Below are 13365 nucleotides of genomic sequence, written 5' to 3' on the forward strand. Positions count from 1 at the left end.
CTGAATAGGTTAACACGATTTTATTCTGTTGTTCGGCTTGACAAATACTAAGAGAAGAACAGACCACGGCTCTGAATTCATAATCACCTTGTATGTCTTTTTCAACGGAGATTAATTAGCACCGTCTTCTTGAATTTGATTTATGTTCCTTAACTAACATATCAACAAATCAACAAACAGATTGACGTGCCGGGCGAGCCTTTTCGCTTTTTATTGTATTACTGTGCAACACATCAACAGAAAACCTAAGGTGCAGTTAATACATTAATCAATGTATAAGATATTGTCCATAAATAGCCATTTTGCCAGCCTACATTTTATTTTCTTCATCATAATCCCCACGGCAGGAGCAAAGCCTCATAAGAGGAGACCCACCTTTCCCCTCCACCGTATTTTTCTTTCTCTATATTAATTTTCAAGCTACATCTGAACAGCTAAAACCAATGAAGCATCGCTGGCTATTGAACAGACAGGGTTATGGGCTAGGACCAGAAACAAGGGCTGTGGGCCTTCGCTGCCATAGATGTGTTTCCCTTTGTGCTGCACTACTGCTAACAAACTAACCCTCAACGCATTTTCCCACTTTCTTTAACGTCGAATTTTCTTTTCACCATCTATATATGTCTTTAAATAAGTACTGCGCTTGTGAGCCCAGTATTCGTTAGATAAAAAAATAGGCATCACATTTAATGGTTGCATATCATGGATTTAAAAAAAAAAGTTTTAGGCTCTTTAAAAATAATCATGGCCATCGGTCATAGTCTTGAAGCTCTTGGATACCTCAGTGCGGCCTCCTTCTGTTTAGTTCTTTTAAATCTGCCTCTTGATTTGGATTCCAGGCTCCTGGTGGTTCACAAGGTTATCCAAGTTTCTTTTGAATACTTCTTGTTAGAAATGGGGGTCTCTAGTTGGCAGAGGTAGGTACCTTTGTCCAAGTATGGACCCTTCTTCCTAGTCAGGGTAAGGGGGATACACTTCTAAAATAAGCCCTGCTCACCCCCTTTGTAGCTAGGCATGAGCAGACAGGCTTATGTCAGAGGCAGTTTGTAAAGCATTTGTGCATGCATACAGTAACAAAGTGAAAGCACTACAAATGGACACCACAACATTTTAGAAAAATAAACAAACTTTATCTAGACCAATAGGACCAAAACGACAGAAATCCAACATACAACACTCTTAAAAATAGTTACTGTGCAAAAGAACCTTTAACCCCTTCGATGCGGATGACAAAGCCAGCTCGTCATGGGCGTTACCTGCGCTGCGCGCATGACGAGCTGGCTTTGTCACGAAAGCCGCGATTTTAAAATTTCGGCGCGCAGTGGGAAAACCCGCTAGCGCGCATGCGGTTAAATTGCAGGAAAAATATGTAAATACAGTTCCTCTGACTCGGTAGCTCTGTCCGGGCCTGCCGTGATACTGAATATGACTGAGTCTAACAATTCCAGCCAACCGCGTTGATACAGGTTAGCTAAAGCGTCAACAGACTCAGAGACAGTACTTTTTGTTGTTGCGGCCGACACAATGGTATGAGCACGTCCTGGGCAACCGTCTCAGTTGCGATGTGTGATGGAAGTATTGCACCATTCGGTGTTCACGCGGCTCGTTGCAGGCAGCGGCTCATTGACGGAGTTGGTGAGACCAAGGCTTGCATCGGAGTCGATGACGTCAGTGCATCGTGTAGCAATGCCAACAGAAGGTTGAAATAACCCCAGTTTGACTCCTTTGCTACCAAGCAAGGACATTTATCCATTTCAACAAAGCGTGAGTAGTCTTAAGGGAATACATGTTATTTAACAAACAAAAATAAGAATAAAACATATAACCCCAGAATACTCCTGATCTGATGGGAGACAGTATTAAAAAATTCCTTGAAGTGGAACTTAGGTCCTCTGTTAGAGAGGCGGTGAACGCTGCACTGAATAAGAGGTTAAGGTTATCCCTTGTATAGGAGATATACTTCTCCCTTTCAGATGGAGAATCCCCTACTACCTCTGAGCTTCAAAGAGGGGGAAAGGTTTCCCAAAAGAGGAAACACATTGAAAAGGCATCCAACGATGTCTACGGCAATGGTAGCCCTCGCGCTACAATAGAAATTGGTGCTCGTCGGAGCTCAAGAGAATTTGCCCACCTAAATAGGGCACATGGAAGAGCTGCCCGTAGCGGCATGACAAGAAAGAGTGACCTTTTTGGCGCAAGAGACACTAGGGACAACTTCACATTGGCAGACAACATATTTTACGATGAAATGGGTATGGACACATTTATATTTGACCACCAAGATAAATATTTTCAGGAAAATAGCTTTGTCCTTTCAAATGCAGGACCATCAGTTAATGATACACACACACTGACCATAGACATAAATAGTAACTCAAGCATGACAAAGACTCAATTCAATTAGAAACATTTGGTGCATGATGTATTAAACTTCATATATCATAAGTGATTAAAGACATATCAAAATTATTATAAGACAGGACTGATACACATTGTACAATACATACCACTACAGATACACAAATGTTTGTGACATAGAAGTGTGGCTGAAAGAAAACACAATCTTACACATGACTAAAAAATAAACAGTCACTAATTGCAGGGTCCCAAAAACTTAGAGAGCCCTAAATATACATGCAATTTATTTTGTACAACTTTGTGTCCAGATGTCTTGCCAGGATAATGCCATGGTCCAATTCCAGTAGGAAGGCCTGATAACACTGGGAGAACACCAGAGCCCTGTGGGCCCCTTGGTCAGGAACCTTAGACTCACTGTACAGAAGTTTGCCCTCACAGTAAAGGTTATCAGTCCCAGATTCATCACCGGCTGCTTGGGCCTCAGCTTACATATTCAGGCCCTTTCTGTGTGCCCTACAGAACTCCTCCCTGTTTGGGCCTCCTTCCACTTGCCAACCAGCAATCTTGGGCAGGACACCAGGACGAGCAATGTCCTCTTCAGTGGTCTATGGGGTGGCCTCTGCTAGTTCCCCATACATCTCACCTGAGGTACATTCCGAGGTGGGTTTCCCCCGTTCTCTCCCCATGTTAGTAGGGGGCTGGGCCATTGTTCCAGACTCTATCCTCTTCTGGCTCCCTTCTCGGGTAGCCAAGGACCATGTGGTAGCACAGATCCAATCGAATAAACCCAACATCTCCATATGAGCCCGGAACTCCACTTCCTTCTATATAGTGTGCTACAAGTCATTACACAACAGACAAACCACTGGCATGACGGGGTTAACAGCAACCTTCAACAGGCCCTTAGCTCCCTTCCATCCAAATGATACCTGGGCCACCAGGAAACAACCCTCTCTGTTGTCCCCCATCGCCTGGTGGATGGCTTAGGGAATTCCCTGCTCTGGAGAGTCCAGATGACTCCTTACCATAGTCATGATGGTCCAAGTATCCCTCAAAGCCTCTACTCCCTGCCCATTGATGGTGACCCTTTGCTTATACTTTGCTGTATTATCAAGCACTTGTATTCTGGGAACCTTCTCACTGTCACCCAGGGTCACTAGCGTAACACCACTAAAATCCCATCCAGCAGGCTGTGGCACTTGCTTTAGACATTTAGGATCTCCTTTGTAGTGTCTGTACCCGTAACACTCATAGCACTTAGGGGTCTTCGGTGGCAGATTTTTGTCTGGGTAAGTTTTCTTCTGGGGGCTGAATTGGGAATTTGAGCAAGACCCTTTTCCCGGTGAATGTTTTCAGGGGCTGACAGAAGACTTTTTTTATCACCCCCTTTGGGAGTCCACCCCAGTTATCTTTTTGGAATCTCTGGTGCTGGTTCAGCGGTCTGTTTCCTCAGCAAGTTTCCAGTCATCAACCAGCTTGCTGTCCTCCAGCGGCCCGGCAAGCCTTACGTGGCGGCCCGCGGACCCCCGAGACATCATACCCATGTTTTACATTTTGTTAAGAGTGTCTACAACAGCGCAAGAGACTCTGCTGCTCTGTGGGGGCCGGGCGATCCCTGCGATGACCAGAGTAAAGCTGCAGGGACCTAAGAAGAGGTGAAATACATCAAAGCCTCATTAACATGTAAATGGTTTTTTAAAGACCTGTGAAGTGCGCGGGTGCGGTTGTGTGTGTGTGTGTGTGTGTGCACCCAGATCTTTGGACTGGGTAAGAGTGGTCTGTTTAACTCAGACACTCTGTTCATCACCACCCCCTTTTCTAAATCGTTTTTGGCCACTATAGGTGTGGCAGGGTATACTCAGACATGAGTCCCTTTCTCACTGCTCCATCAGGATTCAAGCAAGCCGGGCCGAAGAAGGCTGAAATGCCAGAAACCGGTCCCTGGTTGCTTGTCTCCTTTCTGGTGAAGAATTGGCTTGGTAGTTTAGTCTGCCCTGTTCCCATGATGCACTGGGCCAGGGACAGACTGATTTGCATATAGCCAGGTTCTGAGCTGGGATGGGGCAGTGAGATAAATAACGGTGATGGATCAAGCCCTGATCTTTGGACTGGGTAAGAGTGGTCTGTTTAACTCAGACACTCTGTTCATCACCACCCCCTTTTCTAAATCGTTTTTGGCCACTATAGGTGTGGCAGGGTATACTCAGACATGAGTCCCTTTCTCACTGCTCCATCAGGATTCAAGCAAGCCGGGCCGAAGAAGGCTGAAATGCCAGAAACCGGTCCCTGGTAGCTTGTCTCCTTTCTGGTGAAGAATTGGCTTGGTAGTTTAGTCTGCCCTGTTCCCATGATGCACTGGGCCAGGGACAGACTGATTTGCATATAGCCAGGTTCTGAGCTGGGATGGGGCAGTGAGATAAATAACGGTGATGGATCAAGCCCTGATCTTTGGACTGGGTAAGAGTGGTCTGTTTAACTCAGACACTCTGTTCATCACCACCCCCTTTTCTAAATCGTTTTTGGCCACTATAGGTGTGGCAGGGTATACTCAGACATGAGTCCCTTTCTCACTGCTCCATCAGGATTCAAGCAAGCCGGGCCGAAGAAGGCTGAAATGCTAGAAACCGGTCCCTGGTAGCTTGTCTCCTTTCTGGTGAAGAATTGGCTTGGTAGTTTAGTCTGCCCTGTTCCCATGATGCACTGGGCCAGGGACAGACTGATTTGCATATAGCCAGGTTCTGAGCTGGGATGGGGCAGTGAGATAAATAACGGTGATGGATCAAGCCCTGATCTTTGGACTGGGTAAGAGTGGTCTGTTTAACTCAGACACTCTGTTCATCACCACCCCCTTTTCTAAATCGTTTTTGGCCACTATAGGTGTGGCAGGGTATACTCAGACATGAGTCCCTTTCTCACTGCTCCATCAGGATTCAAGCAAGCCGGGCCGAAGAAGGCTGAAATGCCAGAAACCGGTCCCTGGTAGCTTGTCTCCTTTCTGGTGAAGAATTGGCTTGGTAGTTTAGTCTGCCCTGTTCCCATGATGCACTGGGCCAGGGACAGACTGATTTGCATATAGCCAGGTTCTGAGCTGGGATGGGGCAGTGAGATAAATAACGGTGATGGATCAAGCCCTGATCTTTGGACTGGGTAAGAGTGGTCTGTTTAACTCAGACACTCTGTTCATCACCACCCCCTTTTCTAAATCGTTTTTGGCCACTATAGGTGTGGTAGGGTATACTCAGACATGAGTCCCTTTCTCACTGCTCCATCAGGATTCAAGCAAGCCGGGCCGAAGAAGGCTGAAATGCCAGAAACCGGTCCCTGGTAGCTTGTCTCCTTTCTGGTGAAGAATTGGCTTGGTAGTTTAGTCTGCCCTGTTCCCATGATGCACTGGGCCAGGGACAGACTGATTTGCATATAGCCAGGTTCTGAGCTGGGATGGGGCAGTGAGATAAATAACGGTGATGGATCAAGCCCTGATCTTTGGACTGGGTAAGAGTGGTCTGTTTAACTCAGACACTCTGTTCATCACCACCCCCTTTTCTAAATCGTTTTTGGCCACTATAGGTGTGGCAGGGTATACTCAGACATGAGTCCCTTTCTCACTGCTCCATCAGGATTCAAGCAAGCCGGGCCGAAGAAGGCTGAAATGCTAGAAACCGGTCCCTGGTAGCTTGTCTCCTTTCTGGTGAAGAATTGGCTTGGTAGTTTAGTCTGCCCTGTTCCCATGATGCACTGGGCCAGGGACAGACTGATTTGCATATAGCCAGGTTCTGAGCTGGGATGGGGCAGTGAGATAAATAACGGTGATGGATCAAGCCCTGATCTTTGGACTGGGTAAGAGTGGTCTGTTTAACTCAGACACTCTGTTCATCACCACCCCCTTTTCTAAATCGTTTTTGGCCACTATAGGTGTGGCAGGGTATACTCAGACATGAGTCCCTTTCTCACTGCTCCATCAGGATTCAAGCAAGCCGGGCCGAAGAAGGCTGAAATGCCAGAAACCGGTCCCTGGTAGCTTGTCTCCTTTCTGGTGAAGAATTGGCTTGGTAGTTTAGTCTGCCCTGTTCCCATGATGCACTGGGCCAGGGACAGACTGATTTGCATATAGCCAGGTTCTGAGCTGGGATGGGGCAGTGAGATAAATAACGGTGATGGATCAAGCCCTGATCTTTGGACTGGGTAAGAGTGGTCTGTTTAACTCAGACACTCTGTTCATCACCACCCCCTTTTCTAAATCAGGCTGGCACACTGGCAGGGTGAGATGACAGAGGGTGACAGAGGGAGTGGGAGGGAAAGGGACGGGGATGGAGAGGGAGTGAGAGGGTGGGAGAGGGAGGGAAAGGGAAGAAGACGGAGAGGGAGTGACAGGGAGGCAAAGGAGGGACACAGAGAGGGAGTGAGAGGGAGGGAAAGGGAGTGAGAGGGAGGGAAAGGGAGTGAGAGGGAGGGAAAGGGAGGGAGATGAAGAGGGAGTGAAAGGGAGGGAGAAGGAGTGGGAGAGAGGGAGTGGGAGGGAAAGGGAGGGAGATGAAGAGGGAGTGAAAGGGAGGGAGACGGAGTGGGAGTGAAGGAGTGAAAGGTAGGGAAAGGGAGGGAAATGGAGGGGGACGGAGGGAAATGGAGGTAGAGGGAGGGAAAGGGAGTGAGAGGGAGGGAAAGGGATGGAGATGGAGAGGGAGTGAGAAGGAGAGAGAGGGAGGGAAAGGGAGGGAGACAGAGAGGGAGTGAGAGGGAGAGAAAGGGAGGGAGACAAAGAGGGAGTGAAAGGGAGGGAGACGGAGTGGGAATGAAGGAGTGAGAGGGAGGGAAAGGGAGGGAAATGGAGGGAGAGGGAGGGAAAGGGAGCGAGAGGGAGGGAGACGGAGAGGGAGTGAGAGGGAGGGAGAGGGAGGGAAAGGTAGGGAGATGGAGAGGGAGTGAGAGGGAGGGAAAGGGAGGGAGACAGAGAGGGAGTGAGAGGGAGGGAAAGAGAAGGAGATGGAGATGGAGTGAGAGGGAGGGAGACGCAGGGAGATGGAGAGGGAGTGAGAGGGGGGAAGGGACGGAGACAGAGTGAGAGGGAGAGAAAGGCAGGGAAAGGGGGTGACAGGGAGTGAGAGGGAGGGAAAGGGAGTGAGATGGAGAATGAGTGAGAGGGAGGGAAAGGGAGGGAGATGGAGAGGGAGTGAGAGGGAGGGAAAGGGAGGTAGATAGAGAGGGAGTGAGAGGGAGGGAGATGGAGAGGGAGTGAAAGGGAGGGAGAGGGAGGGAAATGGAGGGAAATGGAGGGAGAGGGAGGGAAAGGGAGTGCAAGGGAGGGAGAAGGAGTGAAAGGGAGGGAGACGGAAAGGGAGTGAGAGGGAGGAAAAGGGAGGGAAATGGAGGGAGAGGGAGGGAAATGGAGGGAGAGGGAGGGAAAGGGAGTACAAGAGAGGGAGATGGAGAGGGAGTGGGAGGGAGGGAAAGGGAAGGAGACAGAGAGGGAGTGAGAGGGAGGGAGAGGGAGGGAATGGGATGGAGACGGAGAGGGAGGGAAAGGGAGGGAGACGGAGAGGGAGTGAGAGGGAGGGAAAGGGAGGGAGAGGGAGCGAGACAGAGTGAGATGAAGAGGGAGTGAGAGGGAGAGAAAGGGAGGGAGATGGGGAGGGAGTGAGAGGGAGGGAAAGGGAGGGAAAGGGAGGGAGATGGAGTGAGAGGGATAGAAAGGGAGGGAAAGGGAGTGACAGGGAGTGAGAGGGAGGGAAAGGGAGTGAGATGGGGAGGGAGTGATAGGGAGGGAAAGGGAGGGAGACAGAGAGAGATTGAGAGGGAGGGAAAGGGAGGGAGATAGATAGGGAGTGAAAGGGAGGGAGACGGAGAGGGAGTGAGAGGGAAGAAAAGGGAGAGAGGGAGAAGGAGTGAGAGAGAGGGAGGGAGAGAGAGAGAGAGAGAGAGAGAGAGAGAGGGAGTGAGATAGAGTGAGTGAGACAGGGAGAGGGGGAGAGAGAGAGAGTGATAGGGAGTGAGAGAGAGTGAGAGTGAGACGGTCAGAGTGAGTGGACAGAGGGAGACAGGAGAGAGGGAGGGAGAGAGAGCTAGAGAGAGGGAGGGAGACCGAGAGAGAAAGAGAGAGAGAGATGTGTGTCTGCCGGGTCTGGTGGCTCAGTGGAGAAAGGCGTCCGCTGCAGGGACCTGTGGTCAACCTCATGGTCAGTTTTTTGTTGCACTAGCCCCTCCCCCTCCCCCACTGACCCTGCCCTCATCGGTGCGGCCCTTGGACACAAACCAAACTGTAAATTTGGCCCCAGAGAGAAAATTTGTGAGTACCCATGTTCTAAGGGGTCAGTCCGAAATCATTGACCAAGTTGACCTTTATGGCAGAGTAGTTATCCTGGTCCCCCACGTCCAGTGTAAGGAGGGTGTCCCTTTCCATGGGGGGGCATGTACCGCCATAAACTAACTCTCTTCGGGGGCCCTGTGTACCTTCAAAGTCACCTCATAGGCTGAAAACCATTTGTCAATGTCATCCCCCACCTGGTAATCCTGTACATATGCTAAGAGATTCTAACCTCTACTTTCACTGTTAAACACTGCAGGGGCGTCTCCACCATTACTGTTGTTGGACCCTATTTGTAGGGCTCTAATGTCCAACTTTCAAAGGCAAAGCTCATGGGCTATCTTTTTCTCTTCCATGGCTAGTCTCTTTATAGTGAGAGCTTGCTCTCTCACCAATTTGGCCCGGACTTGCTCCTTTTCTAATTTAGCAAGGGCTAGGACCTACTCCTTGGCAGACCTGGCAAGCTCTAACTTTAGCTTGCTTTTTCTTGGCACTACTGGTCATCAGACAAACACTGGACTAAAGTCTTTAATCCTTGCACTGTGACAGATCTAGCATCATGGTTGTAGGAAGGGTCCGGAGGATAAACACACAGGAAGCACTGGAGCAAATCACAGAGAGAACATGAAGGAAAAGTCTATAGCCTTTAAAGATGGGGATGATAAGTCTGGTTTACAACTATAAAAGGTTTAGTGCGCAGTAACCTGATATCAAGTACTTATCCTAGTTCTTCTACTTATTTGAAGTTCGAAGAAGATCTCAAGACTTTGACTCAGGGAGTCGAAAGGGGTGTTGAGTAGCTGTGCAGGAGGGAGCGAGGGGGAAGAACTCAAGTGAGCGGGTGCCATGAGAACCACCGGTATGGATGACTTTAAGAAGACTGGGATGCTTCTTGTTACCAGCAAGATTCTTCAGATTAGTGGGAAGGGTGAAATTTGTTTTGCAGGGTGCAAGGCCAAGCCACGATTTGGGTTGGGCAGATTTTATATACATGCTTGAAGGCTCAATTGATGTAGCTAGATCACATGTGGCACGTGAGTACATGGCCATCTCAAACATCGGGGGAAACAAGTGTTAATATACTCTCTTTGACCTCACAGAATGGGCAGGTGCAGCTTGTTGATTGGAACCAAATAAAGGAAAACAATGTATCATTTTCGCTTGAACGGGTATAATGGAAAACAACAACAAGGCCTCAGTAACAGCGAGAGCAAGGCTTGTTATTAGTCCATGGGATTCTGGGGAAGGCTTGCAGGGATTTAATGGAAAACCACACCAAAGCCCTAAGAACAGCAAGAGTAGTGAGAGCAGGTGATCCAGTGGTTCACAAGATTTGAGGAAGACTTGCAGGGGGTCAAGCATAATGAATTAATGGGTGCTAAAGAAGCATCGGTCATAAGAATGCTAGGGGAGCATCGTCATGAGGGCATTTTGGAACAGCAGTTATAAGGGTGCTGAGGGAAACATCGATCCGAAGGGTGTTAGGGAGACATCAGTTATAAGGGTTCTGGAAAAATATTGGTCATGGGGATGCTGTGGAAATATCAGTCATGAGGGTGTTGGGGGAACATTGGCTATGAGGATGCTGAGGGAAACATCAGTCATGAGAATGTTGATGGAACTTTGGTTATGAGGATGATGAGGAAACATCTGTCATGATTTCATAGCATGCCATGGGGATAGCAACATGAGCCCTCCATGCTAGACCACTACGCCGAGGATGCAAGAGGGAGGTTATGAAAGAGAGACAGCAGGAGGGGGTTGTGACTGTTTCCCTCCACAAGGAACAACCTACTTGTCGTGGTTTGTCTGGGTGATGGGCATGGAAGGAACAAACCAGTTAAGGGGCATGAACATTGCTTCCTTGTTCCCAAAACTGTTCTTCAGGACCATAACCTTTCCAAGCAATCAAGTAAAACAAGGATTCTCTGTACCTTGAATTCCAAATGATCATATAGTGTTATACGTGAGAGAGGGGGAGCAACAGGGCTTCTGTAGGAACACAGGAAGCAGGGAATGAACGGGGTAATCTTCGGGCAACTGTAATTTAATGATTTGTTCAATAAAAAGAGATCCACATATCTAGGTGATAGCTTGCATGGCCCTTGTGCTTACTGGATAGCCAAACTTGATCTCTAAAATTGTAGTCCAGCTTTTGTTGTCGATGTCTCTTGGTATATTTCTTCATACACAACTTAGCCTGATGCATATATGATAACACCTGTGGATGTGTATCAACTAGGTGTTTTACACAGGCTTGTGTGCCAGGTAAATTTTTAGAGTGCATTACAACATTGTTGGGCAACATACAATGATGCATACCAGTTAAACAGTAAATGGGGAAATCCCAGAGGCTGAATGGTGTGTGTTATTGTAAACAAATTCAGCGAAGGATAGCAAGAATTCCCAAACCTTTGTTGTAGAGGTCAATAGACAATGCAGTGTCTTCTGTTCCAAAACCTGGTGTACCCACTCCGTCTGCCCATCAGTTTGTGCGTGATAGGCAGCTGAGAGTCGAGCATCAATTTATAATGATGTGCAAAGACTGCTCTAAAATTGTGCAATGGATTGCGGGCCCATATCACAAATGTTGACCTTGGGGAGTCGGTGCAATTACACAATTTGTGGAATAATCAGCATTGTGAGGTACTTGGCAGCGTGTATTTCTTTTAGGGCAATAAAATGCACCATGATGGAAAAATATCTACTACCATCCAAATGGTAGTATGAACATTGGAATTAAGGAGGTTAGTAATAAGATCCATGCTTATGGTATGCCAAGGTTGTGGAGGTACTGTCAAGGTTCTTATGTAGCCTGATGGGGCAGAATGAGAAGGTTTTGTTCTCAGAACACATTGGGCAGGTCTGAACGTAGTCATTCACATCCTTGGGCAATGTGGGCCACCAATCCCACCTCTGTAAGTTTTTTAACGCCTTTTGGATTTCTGGATGACCGGCTAATTAAGTATCATGAAACCAGGTTAAGACTTCCCGTCTTAATTCTTTCATAGGGACATATAAAGGGGTACCATGGAAGGAAAGCTCATTGTGCACATGATTATCCTCTCCAGACACTCAAGAGTCCATTTCTTCTTGACTCATACTCTACCTAGCTCTTTCCAAGAAGAACTCTGGGTCTCAAAGACCTATGATGTTCTTTGAGTTCACAATGGTCTGTGATGCCTGTCCTAGAGTGTCCTGATTTGTGTAACCCCATGTAGCTAGGAGATTGGCCTTAATCTGTTGTGTGTCGGCCCAAAGGTAGTGTTGCGATTCTTGAATGCATAATTTAATGGACAATAACTTGTTTGGCAGCTGAATAATTCTGTTCTATAGGCAATATTCTTTGGTTAAAATGGGAAACTATGTGCATGTGTTCTGTTGTGCTATCACGTTGTGATAATATATCACTAACAGAAACCTGGGAGGCATTCGCCTCTACAAGAGAAGACTGCATGGGGTCTGGATGTCTGAGTGCTGGGGTCATGTTGCATCTCTCCTTAACTAAGTGAAAGGCATCATTGGCCACCTGGGACCATTCAAAAGGTACCTTCTTTCTATCCAATTTGGTGAAAAGAGAATGTTCTGTCTCTGGCTCCGGGGGAACATTATTATAGCAATATGTCTGACAGTAACAGGATCCCAAGTTGATTATATTGAGGGAACAGTCAATAGAGGGATTGTACAACTGAAGCCATTGGAGTTCTAACATAGCATCAAAGCATGTCAATGAGTGAAAAGGTCTCAGTATGCCCTTTCTCTTACACTAAGGATAGCGGAGTAGTTTGGTATAAATTATCCCAGAAGAGGGCTCAGAGCTATTTATGGCTCTAACAGGGTCTCGTTCACTTTTTCTAACCTGAGGAATATGTAAATTTCTGGTCAATGCTCGATCTAAGAAATATTCTTGTAGCCCCAGAATCTACAAGCATGGGTAAAACCTGCCTCTTTTGGCATGCAACGATGAGGTATAGTTAAATCTTGTGGAACTCTATGGGAGAGATCAGGCAGCTAAGGGTCAGTTCAAGAATCACACCCAACTGAGTAACCCCTATGTTAACTGGGCACTCTAACATTTTCAGCATTGTGTCAGAAGTCAAGGTGTTAGCCTTCTAAATTCTCTTCGGTTTGGCAGGACATGCTCATGCAAAATGCCCTGCTTCGCTCCAAAACAAACATAGATTTAATTTCTTTCTTCGTTCTTTTTCCTCGGCGGTCAAAGGACCACTCAAGCTCCTAATCTACATGGGTATTGTGTTATTCTGATCCTTATACTCTTTTCGCACCAAGAGGAACTTACTTTGCTGACGCCTGCCATTTCCTGGACCTGTGTCCCTCCTTGCTGTTCTGCGGGGGTGCCTCGTTGTTGACCCTCTGCCCTGTTGCCGTTCCCCCCCGCCGCAGGCGCCGCAAACCACCAGGCGCAGCCGCAGAGTGGGGGGAATCGGGCACTACACTTCCCAGGTGCATTCACCTTGGCCACGCCCCCTAAACGCGACCGGAGGCGCTTAAAAAAGGCGCTAAATCTCCCGCATCGCGGAACGCACGCGGGACATCGCCGGGCTGAGCCCGGGCAGAGGGCGGGCCGTCTGTGGCCGTCAAGGACTGCAGGAGGCTGGGCTGGGCCTACTCTCTTTCATTGCGGCCAGAACTCATTGGACACTGTTATAGTAAGCCGCCTTCTGTTTATCTCATGCTAATGCTAAATG

Source organism: Lissotriton vulgaris, chromosome 3_1 (genome assembly GCF_964263255.1).
Source record: "Lissotriton vulgaris chromosome 3_1, aLisVul1.2, whole genome shotgun sequence".
NCBI lineage: Eukaryota > Metazoa > Chordata > Amphibia > Caudata > Salamandridae > Lissotriton > Lissotriton vulgaris.